Source organism: Neovison vison, chromosome 1, assembly GCF_020171115.1.
Source record: "Neovison vison isolate M4711 chromosome 1, ASM_NN_V1, whole genome shotgun sequence".
Lineage (NCBI taxonomy): Eukaryota > Metazoa > Chordata > Mammalia > Carnivora > Mustelidae > Neogale > Neogale vison.
The window spans coordinates 216,886,297-216,906,094 of NC_058091.1; the positions used below are offsets into that span (position 1 = coordinate 216,886,297).

At 39.9% G+C, this 19,798-nt stretch overlaps 1 protein-coding gene and 1 pseudogene across 3 annotated transcripts in view; one reads left to right on the forward strand and one right to left on the reverse strand.

Annotated features, from left to right (window-relative positions):
• ARHGEF28 (Rho guanine nucleotide exchange factor 28) overlaps window positions 1–19,798 on the reverse strand; it is a 319,328-nt gene that overhangs the window by 215,700 nt on the left and 83,830 nt on the right. The window lies entirely within an intron of this gene.
• On the forward strand, window positions 5,929–6,564 carry LOC122918584 (annotated as a pseudogene).

Here is a 19,798-nt window from a genome sequence, read left to right on the forward strand (position 1 = left end):
ATAAAAACATGCAGTCTGATTATGTTCATTTACCTCTCCTTGAGTCAATTTTTCGTGGATTTATTGGTTGTTGTTGTTTTTTTTTTCTTGCACTTCATTCTGCAACCACTATCTCAATAAATGCCCAAATTCACTTCAAATAAAGAATATATTTAAAGGATATAAACAGGTTACTCATAATAGCAGCAGTGTGCTTTTTATAGTGGGAAATATTTAGAAATTCTGAGCACAGGAAGTATGGAGTATCTTTCAGTAATAAGCCTTACATCCTCCACATCAGCTTTAGAATTACTCACAGTTAGAATTCACATGTTTCCCCTAATATTAAGAAATATTTACTATTTTAATCTGAATTAACTTTGCTGAAACAGATATTTCCTCTGAAGCCATGAAACAGTCCTTCAAATCATGTTCATAATGAAGCCATGATGTGACTATGGGGGGAGTTGAAAAACATGCACTCTGGAAGAATTTCAAGAATATTACCAAGAACCTGCAACTGCTGGGGTTGGCCAGTTGGGAGAGTAATGGTGTTTCCATAACAAAGCAAACTGAAACAAATGCAGGCCCATGAGCACCATCACAGAGAAGGGTGGTCTTTGGGGCCAGAGAGAAATGGCCAGCAACCCAGGGTGAACAGGACACCATGGCTGAGTAGTCCAACAGATTACACCAGCAGTAAAGTATTACTGTCCCCCTACTTGGTTCAACCAAAATAAACACAAGCAAAATCCAGCCCACAACAGTTTGGATAACCATGTAGACTCCTACCAAGAACAATACGCTCAGTGCTCAAAATACTGTACAGTGACATAGCCAGTATACTCAGAATTGTCACAGAACTCTGAAAACTTACCACCAAAGCAAAGACACCAACAATTCTCAGCTGAGAGCTACAACTGTTTGGGTGAGGACATTAAGGGATCAAAGGTGCCCGGTTTGTCATTAAGAACAAGAACAGAAGTCACTCCTACTCCCGATAGTGTTTAACTTTTTTTTTTTAATTTTATTATTTTTTAAAATTTCTTTTCAGGGTTTCAAGATGCATTGTTTATGCACCACACCCAGTGCTCCATGCAATAGGTGCGCTCCACAATACCCACCACCAGGCTCAATCAACCTCCCACCCCTCTCCCCTCCAAAACCCTCAGTTAGTTCCTCAGAGTCCACAGTCTAATGGCAAGGAATGAAAAGATTAGTCTTCATTCCAAAATAAGCCTGCAGTTTATATCAGAAGAGATTTGTGATAAATGAAGCTGGGTGCACTTCAGCTTTGCTTGCCCCTCTGTTGGGCTCTGGTAGCTGAGACCATCCAGACACATCGAGAGGAAACTATGATTAGCACCTATCACCACTCAGTTACAGGACAGGGGATGATTTCTTTACAATGACAGCAGATTCCTATGCAAGACAAATGACACCTAGACAATTTTACTTGAAGACTCAAGGCATTACTCCTAGGAGACGGGCATTAGGAGCTCTGTTAATAGCTCCCGCATGCCAAGTGAATAGCATACTGAGATAGTAGTGCTCGGTCCTGAAGGTAAATGGAAGCTGCTACTTAACGCCTAGTACTTTATATGTGTGGTGACCTTTACATAAAATTTCTTTTTTGCCACAAATAAAGACTTTAAAATAATGGAAGTCAACTTTGAAGTATTGTAGACAGTTGCCTTTTTGGTTTTGCTAGGTTTCTCTTTTGTCTGAATGACACCTAAACCTCTTCCTTTTTTTTTTTTTTTAAGATTTTATTTATTCATTTCACAGAGAGAGATCACAAGTAGGCAGAGAAGCAAGCAGAGAGAGAGGGGAGGAAGCAGCCTCCCCGCCGAGCAGAGAGCCCGATGCGAGGCTCGATCCCAGGACCCTGAGATCATGACCTGAACTGAGGGCAGAGGCTTAACCCACTGAGCCACCCAGGTGCCCCCATTATTTGGGTCTTTATGGCAGGCAAGACCCTACCTCATGATACAAAAATGGACGTTTCTTGCGCTGGTCTTTGGCAGTCCTATGTCCTAGGGTCAGCTCAGCGTGTCCCATTTCAGATTCTAAATCTGGGGGGAGACATGAAGACCCAGAGGTCAGAGAGATTGTTCATGCCATGAATAGAAGTGACTGCAAAGGGAATCAGCCACACAGTCCAGCAGCATCACCACCACCAAACCCAAATTCCACTGGTGATGAGACAAGACTTTGTGCTGAGCTCTTTTGAGTTTGGATTTCCATCCATCTTCTAATTACTTCCCATTTTGCCTAAATCAGGGTACTGTAGCCTGATCCACACAATGGAAGAAGTATTTTCACAGGAGTGGTAAGAAATGAATTAACCTTATGAACAAGCATTTACTTTGTATAAGGAGGGAGTTGTTAGCAAATATAAGAGAACTCACTCTTTTGTCTCACCTAACATTTTTTTTGTCTGTTTTTATTTTCTCAACACTAACATGTTAGGAAGAAAATATTCATTTAAAATCTCTTACTTCATAAAACCAATCTATGCGGGGCACCTGGTGGCTCAGTGGATTAAAGCCTCTGTCTTCGGCTCGGGTCATGATCCCAGGGTCCTGGGATCGAGCCCCGCATCGGGCTCTCTGCTCAGCAGCGAGCCTGCTTTCTCCTCTCTCTGCCTGCCTCTCTGCCTACTTGTAATCTCCGCCTGTCAAATAAATAAATAAAATATTTTTAAAAAATAAATAAAAAATAAAACCAAAATCTATGATGCTAGTCCAAAGAGCATTTACCTTTGGGGTATGTAACAACTGGGAAGGGGCACAAAAATGTGCTAGACAGTGTTCTCTACCTTGATTTGGGTGATGATGATGATAGAAACAGGTTTTTGTAAAAATTTTCCCTGTGTACTCTTAAGATTTGTCCATGTATGGGGCACCTGGGTGGCTCAGTCAGTTAAGCATCTGCCTTTGGCTCAGATCATGATCCCGGGGTCCTGGGATAGAGCACCGGGTTGGGCTCCCTGCTCAGGGGAGAGTCTGCTTCTTTCTCTGCCCTCTCACCACTTGTGCATGTTCTCTCTCTCTCTCTCTCTGTGTCAAATAAATAAAATCTTAAAAAAAAAAATTGTGCATGTAATTCCATGTGAGTTTATCTAAATGCCACAGGTACATAAACACAAAGATAAACATGTGGCCCAAAAGTTGTGCTAATGAAAATGTCATCATACTGATTAAAGCAAACAAAGAATTTTCTCAAAATATGCTTTTGTACATACATCTGCTTTGACCTTGGACTTCCTGGGCATTTTATTCTCACAATGAAAGAATTACCACTGGACACATTTCAATGCCCAGTGATTTTCCTCAGTGCCTTCCAGAAAAAGACACATCTAGCTCTGGTGTCTTTTCTCTCTACAACTTCAACATGTGAATCAAAAATCTCTGTTGGGTTCCAAGGGAGAAAGCTGAAGTCCTACATTCCTACCTCACTATACCACAATTCCCAAACTCAGAGGCTGACTTTGTCCTTCTTCAAGCCCTGCCTCCATTTTCTTTCTGGTTCCAGAGATGATGATGATAATTAACTATGTGCTAGCCAATGATGCAAGCACTTTATAAGGCCAAGTACCTACTCCCCTCACTGTATTCATGAGGACCAAGAGACAGGGAGGTTAAATTACTTCCTTGATGTTAAAATGCTACTGCAGTATGACTGGGTCAACCTGTATCTTCCATTTCATGTCACTTACTAGATCTAAACTCCAGGTTATTCTCAACTTTGTTCTTTCTTTCAGTTTCCGTGGTAAGGAAATAATGACAAATTTCTCCATAAGGACATCCATTTGCCATTTAAAATTTTGCACATGTGTACCCACACTTACTCAAGGCAGGACAAGTATTGCCAAAAAGAGAAAGGAATACATCAACCTGGAACATGCATATATTACTGCTCTATACTCCTTCAAGATAATAACCAAAAATATTTTATTTACCATGAAAATGTCCATGGCCATTTCCAAGTTACAAAAGTCCATCTTACAAATTTAAGAAGTATTCACAATGACCAAACCCTTAGGTGATTGTCCCCTTCCTACAAAATACCATCATGGGTCCCTCTCTCCAGACTTCTGAGAGGTGGTGATGTTCAAAAACATGTCAATATCACCTCTCAAATTGTTCTACTAGATGCTTCTATCTCTTCCAGAATCCAATCAACGGGCCTAGAAAGACACTAATGACTCCATTTCCTCTTCCTGTGCCCTTGCCCAACCACTCCCTGTCCCCAAATTAACCTTCACCTGTTCCAAGAGGCAAAGGTAAGTCTATCAGAAAGAAACGACAGCATCTACAATTTGACACTTAGTCCTGTGTCAACAAAATGTGAGTGAAAACAAAGAATTTTACAAAGCAATTATAAAGAAAGAAAAATAAAAAGTCCAAGAGAGGTCCTGGGAGAATGGCTGGCTGCATTTGAGAATATGTTGGAAATGATCTCCTAGAATTTGCCTGTGTAATACGTTCTACCAGTCTGGACCTTGGGAAATGGGTTTTGCATACAGACTTAAAAACAGCCTTTGTGGGGTGCCTGGGTGGCTCAGTCATTAAGCGTCTGCCTTCAGCTCAGGTCATGATCCCCAGGTCCTGGAATCAAGCCCTGCATCGGGTTCCCTGCTCAGCAGGAAGCCTGCTTCTCCCTTTCCCACTCCCCCTGCGTGTTTCCTCTTTCTCTGTGTCTCTGTCAAATAAGTAAAATAAAATCTTTCAAAAACAAAAAAAGATTAAAAATTTTAAAAAGAGGTGCGCCTGGGTGGCTCAGTGGGTTAAAGCCTCTGCCTTCGGCTCAGGTCATGATCCCACGGTCCAGGGATTGAGCCCCCCCACATCAGGCTCTCTGCTCCACAGGGAGCCTGCTTCCTCCTCTCCTCTCTCTCTCTCTCTGCCTCTCTGCCTTCTTGGGATCTCTGTCTGTCAAATAAATAAAATCTTTAAAAAAAATTTTTTTAAAGATAAAATAGCCTTTGTGGGGACATTAACAAGCTTTTCCACAATAACTATGCCTTATCATATATGGCATTTGCATAAAAATTTGTATTTCATTTAGTAATCTTGTTTTCTTAGGACTGTGGCATGTCCCCCATTTGCAAGTACAAGTAGAATGAGGCATTTGGGGAAAGCACAAAAAATAGTGACTAAAGGAACCCCTCTCAACAAATGCTCACTATATTTATATTTCAGTAATTATACTTCATAAATCAATGAAGTAGTAAACTCCAAATTCAGAACAAAGTTGATATTATCCTACAACCAATTTCTTCCCATTTCCCCTCCAAGAAAGAATGAAAGAAGGGCATTTCATGAACTAGGTTAAGAGCCTGGAATGCAAGTAGTGGGAATATGCCTGAGTTCTGCTAGTCTAATGAGAACTTTTCTATTGTTCTGTGTATAATAGAAACATGCTGATAATTTCAAGGGAAAAGTTCACTGAACTTTGTGCCTGTTCCAAATACCTTTTTTCCCCATTTCTCTCCTCTGATTAACATGCATGCAAAATTCTATGCAAATTGAGCCCAGGCTTGCTGGAACCATTGGCACAGCCTCAGCAGCAAGCTAGAAACTGGCACTGGCCATGGAGTATACTGTAGGTATCAAGTCACATATAGGGGGTGGGGAAGAAAGCATCCATCTCATCAGGAATCAGAGAAAGGTGAATAAAGATCAAGAGATCTTCACTTCCACTTCAGTCAAAAACACTACTTGTAGTTTCACTGTATTTTTTTTTTATCATTTTATTACCTCATTTATATCAACAAAAAAGAATTCCTATTCTATGTATATGGAATCTTTCTTTGGGTGAAAAAGAAATTCCATTATTGCTGAATCCTGACAAAGGCATTACAAGAAAAAGCTACAGACCAGTGTTCCTCATGAACATAGGAAAAAACCCCACAAATATTAGAAAACTAAGTTCAGGCGGCGAGCGGAGCGATCCGGCGGTTCCCGGTGCTCGCGCGCTCCAGGCAGATTGTCTAAAGCCACAGGGAAAATGGTGGAAAATTCACCGTCGCCATTGCCAGAAAGAGCAATTTATGGCTTTGTTCTTTTCTTAAGCTCCCAATTTGGCTTCTTACTGTATCTTGTGTGGGCATTTATTCCTGAATCTTGGCTCCATTCCTTAGGATTAACCTACTGGCCTCAAAAATACTGGGCAGTTGCATTGCCTGTCTACCTCCTCATTACTATAGTAATTGGTTAAGTACTCTTATTTGGAATAAACATGATGAGTACCTCTCCATTCAACTCCATTCATACAATCACAGATGACTATGCTAAAAATCAGCGGCAGAAGAAATACCGAGAAGAGGCCATCCCAGCATTAAGAGATATTCCTATTAGTGAAGTAAACCAGATGTTCTTCCTTGCAACCAAAGAACCATATGCCAAAAAGTAAATTGCATGTAGACTAACACCAAGCACTTACTCTTAAGTTTTTGATGTAATAATTTTGACCATAATTATTTTGACTTTCTCTCATACCCAATATTGAAGTGTTAAAAAAATTTGCTGTTTCTTAGATTAAGTTCTATTAATATTATAAATGTTCTTGAGTATTAGTTATGAATGAACAGAATAAATAAAATACTACATTACTATAAAAAGAAAAAGAAAACTAAGTTCAGCAACACATAAGAAGGATAACGTACACAACCAAGTGGGTTTTATCTCAGGAATTCAAGACTGGCTCAACATTCACATATCAATGTAATTCACCATATTAACAGACTACAGAAGAAAAATACTTTTTGTGCATCTACTGAGATAAGGCTTAACCAAGTTCAGCATCCACTGATAATAAAAACTAGTCAGTGATAAAGAAAAAAATATGCTGGATAGAAACACTAAAGTCTAGCTGGTAAATTCAGTCTCACAGAAGTACAGATTAGCAACTACAAATGCACTAAGAACAAGCAAATAAATGTGTGTTGTTAAAAAGACCCAAGTTTCTCACTGTGAAAGACAAGAGTTGTACTTCAAAGGTGAATACTAGAGCAAATTTTGTGATGCTAGACTGGAGTCAAAGAAGCTCATATTTCTATTCATAAATACAGAAGGGGAACATAAAACACAGGTAAGTTTGTATAAGGGATTAGTGTAAATACATACATTTCCAAGTTCTACCCACTCTGAGAACCCAGAAGCAGTGACACTGCAGTGGCAAGGACACGCCCAGAGCCCAGATCTTGGTTTCTATACCCCATCCTCCAATGAAAAGGAAACAAGGATCCTTGGGGAAATGGCTGAGTCAGGGAAGATACAAGAGCAACTTGGAGCATCTTGTGATACCAAAGAAACCATTTCCAACAACAAAAGCAGATGGGAGCATTTCAAAGAGACAGTGGAGCTCATCTGAATGAGCTCTCAATGTCTAAAGCTGAAATAACTTGAGCAAATAAGTAAGAGTATGTGGTTGTAACACAAAGAATAAAATAAATATCCAGGATTCCATATGACATAGACTTCCTTACATAGGAATTCCAATCAATATAAAAGGAACAAGAGAAAAAGAAAGTCGCTATTCAAACAGCACAGTAATAATTTCTACAGGAAGATCCATGAATGAATGCTATAATTAGTGGGCAAGTTAAGGACCAATGGCTGGCTGCATTTGAGAATATGTTGGAAATGATCTCCTAGAATTTGCCTGTGTAATAGGTTCTTGGTCCTCAGGACCATTCTTTAGGGCCTGCAACATGAGCAGTTGTGCAGTCTTCCATGCTCAGAAGAGTCTACCAGTTGGTTTCTTCTCTGCTGCTGCCATCTTGAAATTTTTTAAATAATTTTAATAATAATAATTTTTTAATAATTTTGAACATGGAGCCCCACATTGTCATTGTTTTGGCCTTACAAATTATGTCATTGGTTTTGTAATGATTTGAAGTCTCTCCCATTGTATATGTATTAATTACCATACTGATTTTAACATATACCCATAAATTCTTAACTTAATTCACCTTTCCTTTGCTTGTGGCTGATTTGAGTGACTTACTTCTAACAAACAGTATAGAAAGAGAGAGGAAAAAAAATAGTAACTTTACTGTGGAGAATCCTAGAAGACACTGCCCTAACTAAGTGATCTAAATATACATCACCTGTAATTAAACATATTGTCTATCACTTAATATAGTAAAAAGTGATTTTCATAGATAAGTCAGCTTTTATTAATGATGCAAGAGTTTAATGGTATATGAGTACAGCATTGCAGCATTACTTACAAAAATTTGCAACAATACAAGATATATAAACTACGGAAGTGTCTGTCAGATGAATGGATAAATAAGATAGGGTAAGTAGACAATGGAACGTTACTCAGCAATAAAAAAGGAAACCCTGCCATTTGCAACAAGATGGACAGACCTGGAGGGCATTAGGCTGAGTGAAATAAGTCAAAGACAGAGACAAACACTGTCTGATCTCACTTATATGTGAAATCTAAAAAAGCCAAATTCATAGAAACAAAGGGTAGAATGGTGGTTACCCTGGGCTGGGGCATGGGGAAAACAGGGGGAATCTGGGTTAAGGGCACAAACTTTCATTATAAGATGTGTAAGTTAAAGGGACCTAATGAACAAAACAGTGATTACAGTTAGCAACTTTTGCATATAATACAGTATTAAGACCACATTTTAAATGTTCTAACCACCATAAAGAACTGGTAATTTTGTGAGGTGATGGAGGTACTGTAGCCATAACCCCTTTTGCAATATATAAGTGTATCAAATCAGCAAATTGTACACATTTAACTTACAGTGTTACATGTCAATTAAAACCATTTACTCGGAGTTTATGTGTATAATGACTTAATATATATTAAATATTTATTAAGATCTCAATTTGTTAAGATTATACCTCAATAAAGCTGGAAAATAAATAATACTAGAAGTCCATGATGCTTAGAATTAAGTTTTAGAACAAACGGAAAGATGAAGAACAAAACCAAAATAGGCCCCAGAGCTGAGGGAAAGCAGAGGACATAGAATCAGAACGCTCTAATGGCACCACTGATTCCATAACCTGGACAAGACCCACTCCCAGCTGGGAGTATAAGCACACCCTCAACAAGGAGGTGGGACCAAATATTTGTTAGAACTTCAGAACTAGGGGTGCCTGGGTGACTCAGTGGGTCGGGCCTCTGCCTTCAGCTCAGGTCATGATCTCAGGGTCCTGGGATCAAGCCCCGAAATCAAGCTCCCTGCTCAGTGGGGGGAGCCTGCTTCCCCCTCTATCTCTGCCTGCTGCTCTGCCTACTTGTGATCTCTCTCTCTCTCTCTCTCTCCCCCTCTGTCAAATAAATAAATAAAGGATCTATAAAAGCAATCCTCATACCTATTGTATTGTTCACAAGCAAAGCCTGAGCCAGCATTATTGTTCTATAAGATAAAAAACACAACAACAAAAACATTTCAACCGATAACCATCCCAGACAATGAAAGTTGCAATAGAAATTCCCAGGCTATTCACAAGCCATGTGACAGACTTATCAGGTCGAGTGGATTAGGACAGCAGTTGGGTCTTCGTAATTATCTTAATTGTCTTCCAGTCCTGCCATTTCAGTGTTTTAGTTTACTCCCAGCCAGTAGGGGATTATTCATCAACTTCTAATATTCCAGAAACACACGCACCTTTTCATACTAGAAAATATAAAAATTCATGCCTTTGATATAATGTTGGTTGTGTTTCTATTTTGTTCAGAGAATGACATGTAAATTTCTTTGGTTCATGGAGAGTCTTTCGTGGGAGACATAATGAAAAGTTATGTAAGTTTTTCTTTTTAAGCTTTTTTCAAAGCAAGTAAGCCTTCCCCAGCATACTGCTCAGGGATGACTACATACATACGGCTCTATTCCAGAACACCTATGTTAGTAATTTACATCTACCTATCTGGGCACTTCCCAATTTCTGTTCAGGTTCAGTACGATAAGATACTTTGTATGCCTGTCCTTTGGAACTCCCAAGCCAGCCCACTCTGTCAAGCCCTCTTCCTATCCCTGGACTGAAACAGGAATGCCATTTCCTACACCAAGGCAGAAGTAATGTCCCCACCAACAATGGGTGGCCAAAGCATAGCCACTCTATTACCTACTATTACTTCCTTACACCCTTTACATATGTACACTATCACCCTTACCTCAAGAATAAATCACCTGTGGACGTTCCAACTTCTCAGCTTGCTTCTCTGCTCTGATCCTAGGTAACTACAGAATGAGGCCAAAACAGGCCAAGACTGAAAGGAACGCTTATTCTCAAGTACAACTCTGGCAGAGATTCTGTGGAGAGTGTGGCATGTGATGCTATACCGAGAGGCAACAAGGTAAGCAAGCACACATTCCAGGGAGAGGACTGAGATCCACAGAGGTGTCAGACCCAGGAAGAACACAAGGCAGCAGGTTTCAGGTGACCAGGTCAGGATCCAAATTCCAGTATTCCTATCTCTGCAGAGACCAAGCATGATAGGGTCAGGGTTACCAATCTGAAAACGCATCTATTTACTTAACAGTCCTTTGAGTTAAAGGTCAAAGTCACATGCTACTCATACATATCCTCAGAGCATCACATTTTGTTGACCTTAAGAAGCGGGATCAGGACAGAGAGAAAAGAAAGGGAGAGGTGGGAAAAGCCTATTAACCCACCAAGTTGTTGGTCCCCACAGCCCCCTATCCACCTTGTCTTCCTATAAGTAGCCATATCTTATATGGGACCTTCATGCAAATGTCTCCCTTACCTAGGGAAATAAGTCACATGCTTGCATGTTTTTTCCCCCTCCAACCTATGTATTTGACCCAGAATTTCCTTATGTAAGTCAAGATTTGTAAATTTAAAACAGTCATTTTTCTCTGCATAAGTTTGAGTCCTATAATCAGTGTTTATTGAGTTATCTCATCCACTCCATGATCAGTACTCAGTGATGAAGAGCAGATGCAAAGTCTCAGTTCCCATAGCTGGCTCTCACAGTTCATGTTCCAGTAAGCAGTCACTAATTGGGACCCATCAATTTTAATAGAATCTGTAAAATATTTTATGTTTCCCCATGGTACATTTAACCTTGGCAAAGGAGTCAAAATCACTTTTAATATTGTTTTGTTTCTTGATGTTTAACAGTCTTCATTTGAATAATCTACGTCAGAGGCTCACAACAGCCAACAGGATTTCATCTGCTGCTTTTATGGGCTATTGCTGTCTCTCTGTCCAAGGAGCCCTTCTGAAGGAGTGTAGCCTAAGGATAGCCAACATTCTGACCCCTCCATGCCTAGCTCCATTCAGAACTTTGATGGCCGCTGGACCTACCGCCTTAGCACACTGGGATACAGTTGATTCTACTCAAGTAGACCACCATAAAATAGCAGCAGCCACAGAAACACCATCTCACTCCAACGCCCCTAAAACCTGGGTTTAAGCTATGGGCAGGTGGTCATTGGTGGGTATTCATAGGTCTACTAATAAGCCACTTCACTCACCACCAGCATCATTCCCATCATCAGAGGTCAACATCTGTGATGACAAAACAGTCCAGGAAAATGTATCCTTCAGATACCTAGAGTGGTCCAGGAAATCCAAAGTCCTGGAAACTCTAATGTGAAATTGTATATCCCCTGGCCCACAGCAGGCATGCTAAAACTAAGTCTCCTTCCCCACCCCCAGAAACCAACACAAAATCAAATGGCTAGCTCATCTTTCAGAGGTGTGCATACTCAGAATTTGGAGACACGGTTAACCTAGCTAGGACACCGGCCATTAAGTGTCTTAATTATATAAAAACTAGGAAGGACGCAGTTCACAGTATGTATGATTCGTCAATAAATAATCACTGAGTGCTAACTCTCCAAGTGCCACATGTTGCCTGACGCTCACCACAAATATCAGAGATAACCAAAAGCTTCAAGTAGACAAGACCAGGTTGCAAATGTTAAGTTAGTACTCATCAAAAGAGAAGGTAAGAGCATTAGATGAGTAAAGCAGTGATCCAAAGGGGCACATGCACCCGAATTTTTATAGCAGCAATGTCCACAATAGCCAAACTGTGGAAAGAGCCTAGATGTCCACCAACAGATGAATGGATAAAGAAGATGTGGTATATACACGCAATGGAATACTATGCAACCATCAAAAAACCTGAAATCTTGCCATCCGCAATGACATAGATGGAACTAGAGGGTATGGGCTAAGTGAAATAAGTCAATCAGAGAAAGATAATTATCATAGGATCTCACTGATACAATGAATTTGACAAATAAGACAGAGGATCATAGGAGAAGGGAGAGAAAAAGTGAAACAAGATGAAACCAGAGAGGGAGACAAACCATAAGAGACTCTTAATCTTGGGGAACAAACTGAGGGTTGCTGGAGGGGAAGGGGATGGAAAGGAGGGGTAGCTGGGTGATGGACACTGGGGAAGGTATGTGCTATGGTGAGTGCTGTGAATTGTGAAAGACTGATGAATCACAGACCTGTACCCCGAAACAAATAATACATTATATGTAACTAACTAAGTAAATAAATGAATAAATAAATAAGTAAATAAATAAAGTTTGTTGTTAGAGCCAGAATAGAGGAGGGAAGTGGTGTAACTCAAAGTAGGAGAGGACACAATTTATCTTTAAGGCCTTTTTTTTTTTTTTTTTTTTTTTAATAAGCGGGACTTAATGGTTGCTTGCCTTGGTTGTTTCTCTCTCCATGTGTCAATGGCTTTCAATGGATAAGATATCCCCTACCTGTTTTAAATATTTTATGAAGATAAAACAATTCATAGAATTACATGCCACCTAAGAGGAGCTGAGTCCTAAGTATAAGCATCACAGTTGTGAAATTCCAAGTACTTCAGTCCCCATAATGTTAAATCCTTCAATACCCACATGAAAGTGTATTCCACCCACACTTCCCAAATTGTGTATGTGATCCTCCAGTCTCCTTTGTCCTGCTCTACTGAATATTAATCAGCAGCAGTGTGGAAAACCTCCCAATACAATATACCAGGATGATGTCCCAGTGAACCAGTGTTCTGGCACACTGCTGGAGGGAACAGGCTATTCTAGAAACTCTTCTGCCATATGCCATGACTGTGTTTGGTGGCCACTGAGCCTGCTGGCTAATCATAAATCCCAACCCAAGATATTTATCAACTCCATGATGAGGTGAAATGTGACCTTGCTGGAGACACAGCAAAGAGTCTTCACCTGGGACACATTGTAACAGCACACTTAACTTAAGCAAGTGAGAGAGAAAGAAAAAAATGCCAAGAAAAACACATCAAAATGCCTCATGTAATCTACCTCCTGTCTAATTCAAACCAAAAACACGGGGGAAAAAAATGATCATATGGTCAAGATAAAAGGCTATGCCCTAAATAAAGAGAAAGAGAATGATTGAGGTAAAAATGAAAAAGTAAAAAATCACTACCACCATTGTAATTAAGTAAAGTTGACTAGGCAAATCCAATTATAAAAGAAGTTAAGATTGATGTGAAGAAAGTCCTTCAAGAGAATCCTCCTACCTTTCAGACATCTGAGACTTGTTCTGCCATAAATTGTTGCTTGAAAAATAACCTAGAATGTGTTTTCTGACCATTCAGAAGCTCTTTTTTTTAAAAAATATTTTATTTATTTACTTGACAGAGATTACAAGCAGGCAGAGAGCCCGACGCGGAGCTCGATCCCAGGACTCTGGGATCATGACCTGAGCTGAAGGCAGAGGCTTTAACCCACTGAGTCACCCAGGTGCCCCCATTCAGAAGCTCTTAAAGGTGCTTTTGTACTATTCTGTAGGTGCCGGCTTGAAGAATTTGAAATTTGTTCTTATGCCAGGATTATGTTTCAAGTTTCTCCCCATTGTTGCTCATTTTTACATTCAGTTTATTTTAAAAGCCTTTTATTTAAAGAAAAAATCCTCAGCTGGTTCATGGCCTGGCTTACTAACTCTGGTTGGCTAAGTTTACATTTGGAAAGGCTTTTCCATAAAGGCAACCTCTGAAGACAAGGACTAAAGCAGTTCCCTTAGGTACTACCAGGAGATTCACTGACCAACACTAGGCCAACAGCTGGACCCCTCCCCAGAGCTTTAACACCTTGAGGCCAACATAGTTACACACATTTGCCTTCTGGGAGAAGCAGAGATGGCCCAACAACTCATCTTAGTCAAGGCCAGAAGTGACCTAAATGTCACCCTCCTATTCCCCCAGGCTCAGTTCACTCCAACTGCCATCACCACATACCAATAACTGGGTGTCTTACAAGCAACAGATGTTTCTGCCTCATAGTTCTGGAGCTAAGATCACAGCACCAATACATTCATTGTCTTGTGAAAGCTATCAGTTCACCATAACTTCACACAGTGGAAAGAGGAAGAACTCTCTGGGATCCCTTTTAAAAGGGCTCTAACCATGAGAGACTATGGACTCTGAAAAACAGTCTGAGGGGTTTGAAGTGGCGGGGGGGTGGGAGGTTGGGGTACCAGGTGGTGGGTATTATAGAGGGCACAGCTTGCATGGAGCACTGGGTGTGGTGAAAAAATAATGAATACTGTTTTTCTGAAAATAAATAAATTGGGAAAAAAAATAAAAAAAAAAAAAAAAAAAAAAAAAAGGGCTCTAATCTCATTCATGAAGGCTCCACCCCCATGACCTAAGCTCCTCCTACAGGCCCCACCCCTTAATGCCGTCACGCTGGTCATGAGGAATGCAACATATGGATCTGGAGGGGACACAAGCATTCAGACCATAGCACCTCCTCATATTCCTTCCCACATAAACTCACACAGTAAGTCACTTCTTATATTTAAATTCTCTTTTAAACCAAGTTGACTGTGGAAAGTATATACGCAATTTACCTATTTATCTAGCTATACTGAAAGAGGACTTCAACTACATTCACTCTGTCTCAAACTTTCTAGTGGATTAATTCGTCTTTCCAGCTTATCTCTTAACTCAGGCCAAAGACCCTGCTGGCAAAACCTCCCCAGCTAGGAACTGAAACTACCCTCTCAAGGAATAAGGACAGCGCTGAGCCAGCAAGACCCTGCCCATGATTGACCCCAAGACAGTGATCAACCTGTCACTGCCCACCTGCACATACCCACCAACCTCTGTCCCACATTTGCCTTCCGTAAACCACGGAGTATTTTCAGTACTTTGGAGACAGACAGTCTTTGAGACATGAGTCTTCTGTCTTTGGAGTGTTGGCCTCTTTTTTTTTTTTTACTTTCTTGTTTGACTGTATTTTATCTCTCTGCCTTTGGATTTTGTCCACAATGAACTGCAGAACCTGGTCTGTTTGGGGCCCTGGGAGCCAGGGGCTCTTGCATCCCTGCACCCCCAGCTACAAATTTCGGTAAAATTCACAGTATATACACATATTATTTCAGGAATACATAACGATTTTAAAAGACTTTCCCATCACTGAATTCATGTAGAAAGGTAAAGATGCAAGGTCCTTAACTTTAGCAATACCTACAAATTCAAGCAGGTAAGCTCATTAAACATTTGTTTAATTAATGATGACTGAGGACCACCTGCCCAGCTCTCCCTCCCTGGGGCTGACCGGGCCAGGGCCTGAGAACAACCCAAATACAATCCCTCAAGAAACCTTGTTCCACACTGGAACCAGTTACTCATACCTCCTAAAGGTCTGCCTTCCGGAAATTAAAGAATCAATGAAGTGAGGATCAAAGATCCCAAACCAAAAAAATCTAGATGTGGAATTTCAAGAAATTGTGAAAACTATTTTCTTTAAGCATCATTCAGGCAATTTAACTAAAAGTCACCAATTTAGCCATAAAACATGTAGTTGCCTAAGTTGACTGGTTGACTTTTCCCTGCTTCATTGTCCATGTGACATTTGACTTTAAAATAGAGTATCTTCCCTCCCCCGAAAATTCCCCCTGAATTCTGGTTTTTCAATTAGGTTCACAAAACTTTTTAGATAAATCTATTGCTATCTGAACTCTTTTCCTACACAAATGAATTTAGATAGAGCATTCTTTGCTATCTGAACTCACCATATAAACTATATGAACCCATCATATAAACTCTTGTTATCTCAACTCAAAATCCAAATATGTTCACAGGAGAGACATCTGTAATTCCAGAGTGATACATAAATTAACTCTCAGCTAGGGACACCTGGCAGTCATTAAGCAACTGCCTTTGGCTCAGGTCATGATCCAGGGTCCTGGGATCCAGCCTTGCATTGGACTCCCTGCTCAGTGGGGAGCCTGCTTCTCCCTCTCCCACTCCACCTGCTTGTGTTTCCTCTCTCACAGTCTCTCTCTGTGTCAAATAAATAAATAAAATCTTTTTTTTTTAATTATCTTTCATCTCACCCTGAGACAGAGTGAAGAATATGCAATTTGAAAGGCTTGGAGGATCTAAATCAGTAAGCCATACTACAGAGACGGCTACATAAACATTTCAAGTATCTTTATCAAAGTTTATACAAGATCATTTCACACCCATGAGAATAGCAACTATCAAAAACAGAAAATAGAATGTGTTGGTGAGGATGTGGAGAAACTGGAATCTCTGTGCATGTGATAAGAATGTAAAATAACACAGCCAGTGCAAAAACGATTTGGCGATTCCTCAAGAAGTTATACAGAGAATCACAGTATGATCCGGAAATTCCCCTTCTAGATACACAACCAAAAATATTCAAAGGAGAAACTCAGGTATCTGCATACCAATGTTCAAAGCAGTGTTGCTCACAGTAGCAAAAGGGGGAAACTACCCAAATGCCCATCATCCAATGAATGGATCATTGGTATATCAAATATAAAAAGATTTTATTCAACCTTTAAAAAATAAAAATGAAATTCTGACATATGATAGGTCATAGATGAAAACATTCTAAGTGAAATAAAACAGACACGAAAGAACAAAAATACTGTATGATTTCACCTATGAGGCACCAAGAGTATTCAGATGCAGAGACAAAAGAGAATGGCAGTTGCCGTAAGCTGGGTGGAAAGGAGAAAAGGGAGTTACTGTTTAATGGGTACAGAGTTTCAGTTGAAGAACACAGAAAATTCTGGAGACAGAGGATGGTGATGGTTGCTCACCAGTGTAAATGTACTCAAAGCCACCAAAATGTCCTTATAAATGGCTACATGTTAAAATTTATGTTTATTTTGGGGCACTTGGGTGGCTCAGCAGGTTAAGCCTCTGCCTTTGGCTCAAGTCACGATCTCAGGGTCCTGGGATCAAGCCCCGTATCGGGCTCTCTGCTCTGTGGGGAGCCTGATTCCTCTTCTCTCTCTCTTTCCCTGCCTCTCTGACTACTTGTGATCTCTCTCTCTCTGTCAAATAAATAAACAAAATCTTTTCTAAAAAATTTATGTTTATTTCACCAAAATACAGGGGGAAAAAAAATCTATTCTAGAGACCATAAGATATCACTACACATCTACCAGAAAACCTAAAATAGTAATTATATTTATTTTCTCCTTTTGTTTTTATTTTCTTTTTTTTTTAAGATTTTATTTATTTATTTGACAGATGGAGATCACAAGCAGGCAGAGGCAGGCAGAGAGAGAGGAGGAAGCAGGCTCCCTGCTGAGCAGAGAGCCCGATATGGGGCTCAATCCCAGGACTCTGAGATCATGACCTGAGCCGAAGGCAACGGCCCAACCCACTGAGCCACCCAGGCACCCCTGTTTTTATTTTCTTGATAGGAGAAGATGGAGCTAACCCTAATGTAGGTGAAGCTAACCCTAATGTAGGGTTAGGTTAAAAGCTAACCCTAATATAGTCATCATTTCACTCTATGTGTACACCTTAAACTGACCAGTGATGTAGGTCAATTATTTCCCAATAAAACATAAAAGGAAAGAAAAACAATACTACTATATACTGAAAACAATGCAAGGAAACTGGATCTCCCATAATATGGTGTGAATGTCATATGGTATAGGCACTCTGCAAGACAGTTTGACGATTCCTATAAAAACTAAACATAGACTTAGCACACACTCCAGCAATCATACTCTTGGACACTTATCCCAAAGAGATGAAAATTGTGCCCACACAAAAACCTATATATAATTGGCCACATCAGATTTAAAGTAGCCAACACTTGGAAACAACCAACATGTCCTACAATATGTGAATGGCTGAAGAAAGTGTGATACAGCCAACCCACAGACTACTACTCATCAACAAAAAAGAAGGAACTGCTGATATACACAACTTGAATGGATGTTAAGGACATTAAACTGAGAAAAATCAAAATCAAGAGATCACGAGCTGTATCCCTCCACTTTTGTGACATTTCAAAATGAAATTATGGAGATGGAGAACAGATCAGTGACTTCCAGGAGTTAGGGATAGTCGAGGGAAGAGTGGTTCATTCATGGAGGCTGAAGGGACTTTCAATGATCTGAAATCAAAAATGCTTCAAAAATTATTCTGTATTCTCTTCAGGACCACATGTACTTCAGTTAATGTCCCTCCCCATCATTCCAATTCCTAGTGAAAGCACAATGGCAGCTACCCACAGAAATTCCACTGACAACTCGTCATACACCAACTTATACCCACCACAATTTGGCCTATTTTCTTCCCAGTTTTGCCCAGGGTTACTATTAAGTTCAACCAGTGGTACTGACACAATACCTGCTATTTTCATATTTAATCCTCTACCACTTATGTATAATTACCTTCTTAAAATTCAAGAACACACAAAGATGGATAGGGTGCTGTCACTTCAAACAAATCCAGTTTATAAAAATCTGAACGTAAAAAAAAAAATCTGAATGCAAACACAGAATTTAGTGTGACGATCAAGTGTTCACCACTGTATTTTGTTAAAGAGAGCACTCTCCTGTGAAAGACTGTTTGTATGTAACCTTCCCAAACATCTTCACTACCATATTGTTCATAAAGAAATGAAGGTGTAAAGAATTGTAAGAACACAATAATAAAAGCAAATAACTGCAGTATTATGAAAGCCAATGTTGGATTCCATACAAAAAAAGTCATACAACTCATGTTTGTACCATTAATCCTTGCAACAGTTTGTCTTATTCCAATTCATGACTATTGTTTTCAGTTTCTTACGAAAATATGCACTATCCCTTTCACAGAAGATTTTATGATGAGATTAAATGACAACAGTTGTGATTCCCGTGTGACCCATCACACACACCAATCAGTGAAAAGTGTTCCCTTTTTTCTGCATCCTCACCAATATCTCGTTTCCTTAGTTGTTAATTTTAGCCATTCTGACCAGTGTGAGGTGGTATCTCATGTGGTTTTGATTTGGATTTCCTTGATACTGAATGATGTTGAACATTTTTTCATGTGTCTGTTGGCCATTTCATGTGTCTGCTATCTGTTCATGTCTTCTTTGGAGAAACGTCTGTTCATGTCTTCTGCCCATTTCTTTTTTTTTTTTTTTAAAGATTTTATTTATTTATTTGACAGAGAGAGATTACAAGTAGGCAAAGAGGCAGGCAGAGAGAGAGAGGAGGAAGCAGGCTCCCTGCTGAGCAGAGAGCCCGATGCGGGACTCGATCCCAGGACCCTGAGATCATGACCTGAGCCGAAGGCAGCGGCTTAACCCACTGAGCCACCCAGGCGCCCCTTCTGCCCATTTCTTGACTGGATTGTTTTTCTGGGTGTTGAGTTTGATAATATCTTTATAGATTTTGGATTCTAGCCCTTTATCGGATAAGACATTTGCAAATATCTTCTCCCATTCTGTAGGTTGCCTCTTAGTTTTGTCAATGGTTTCCTTTGCTGTGCAAAAGCTTTCTCTCTTGATGAAGTCCTAGTAGTTCATTTATGCTTTTGCTTCTTTTGCGTTTGG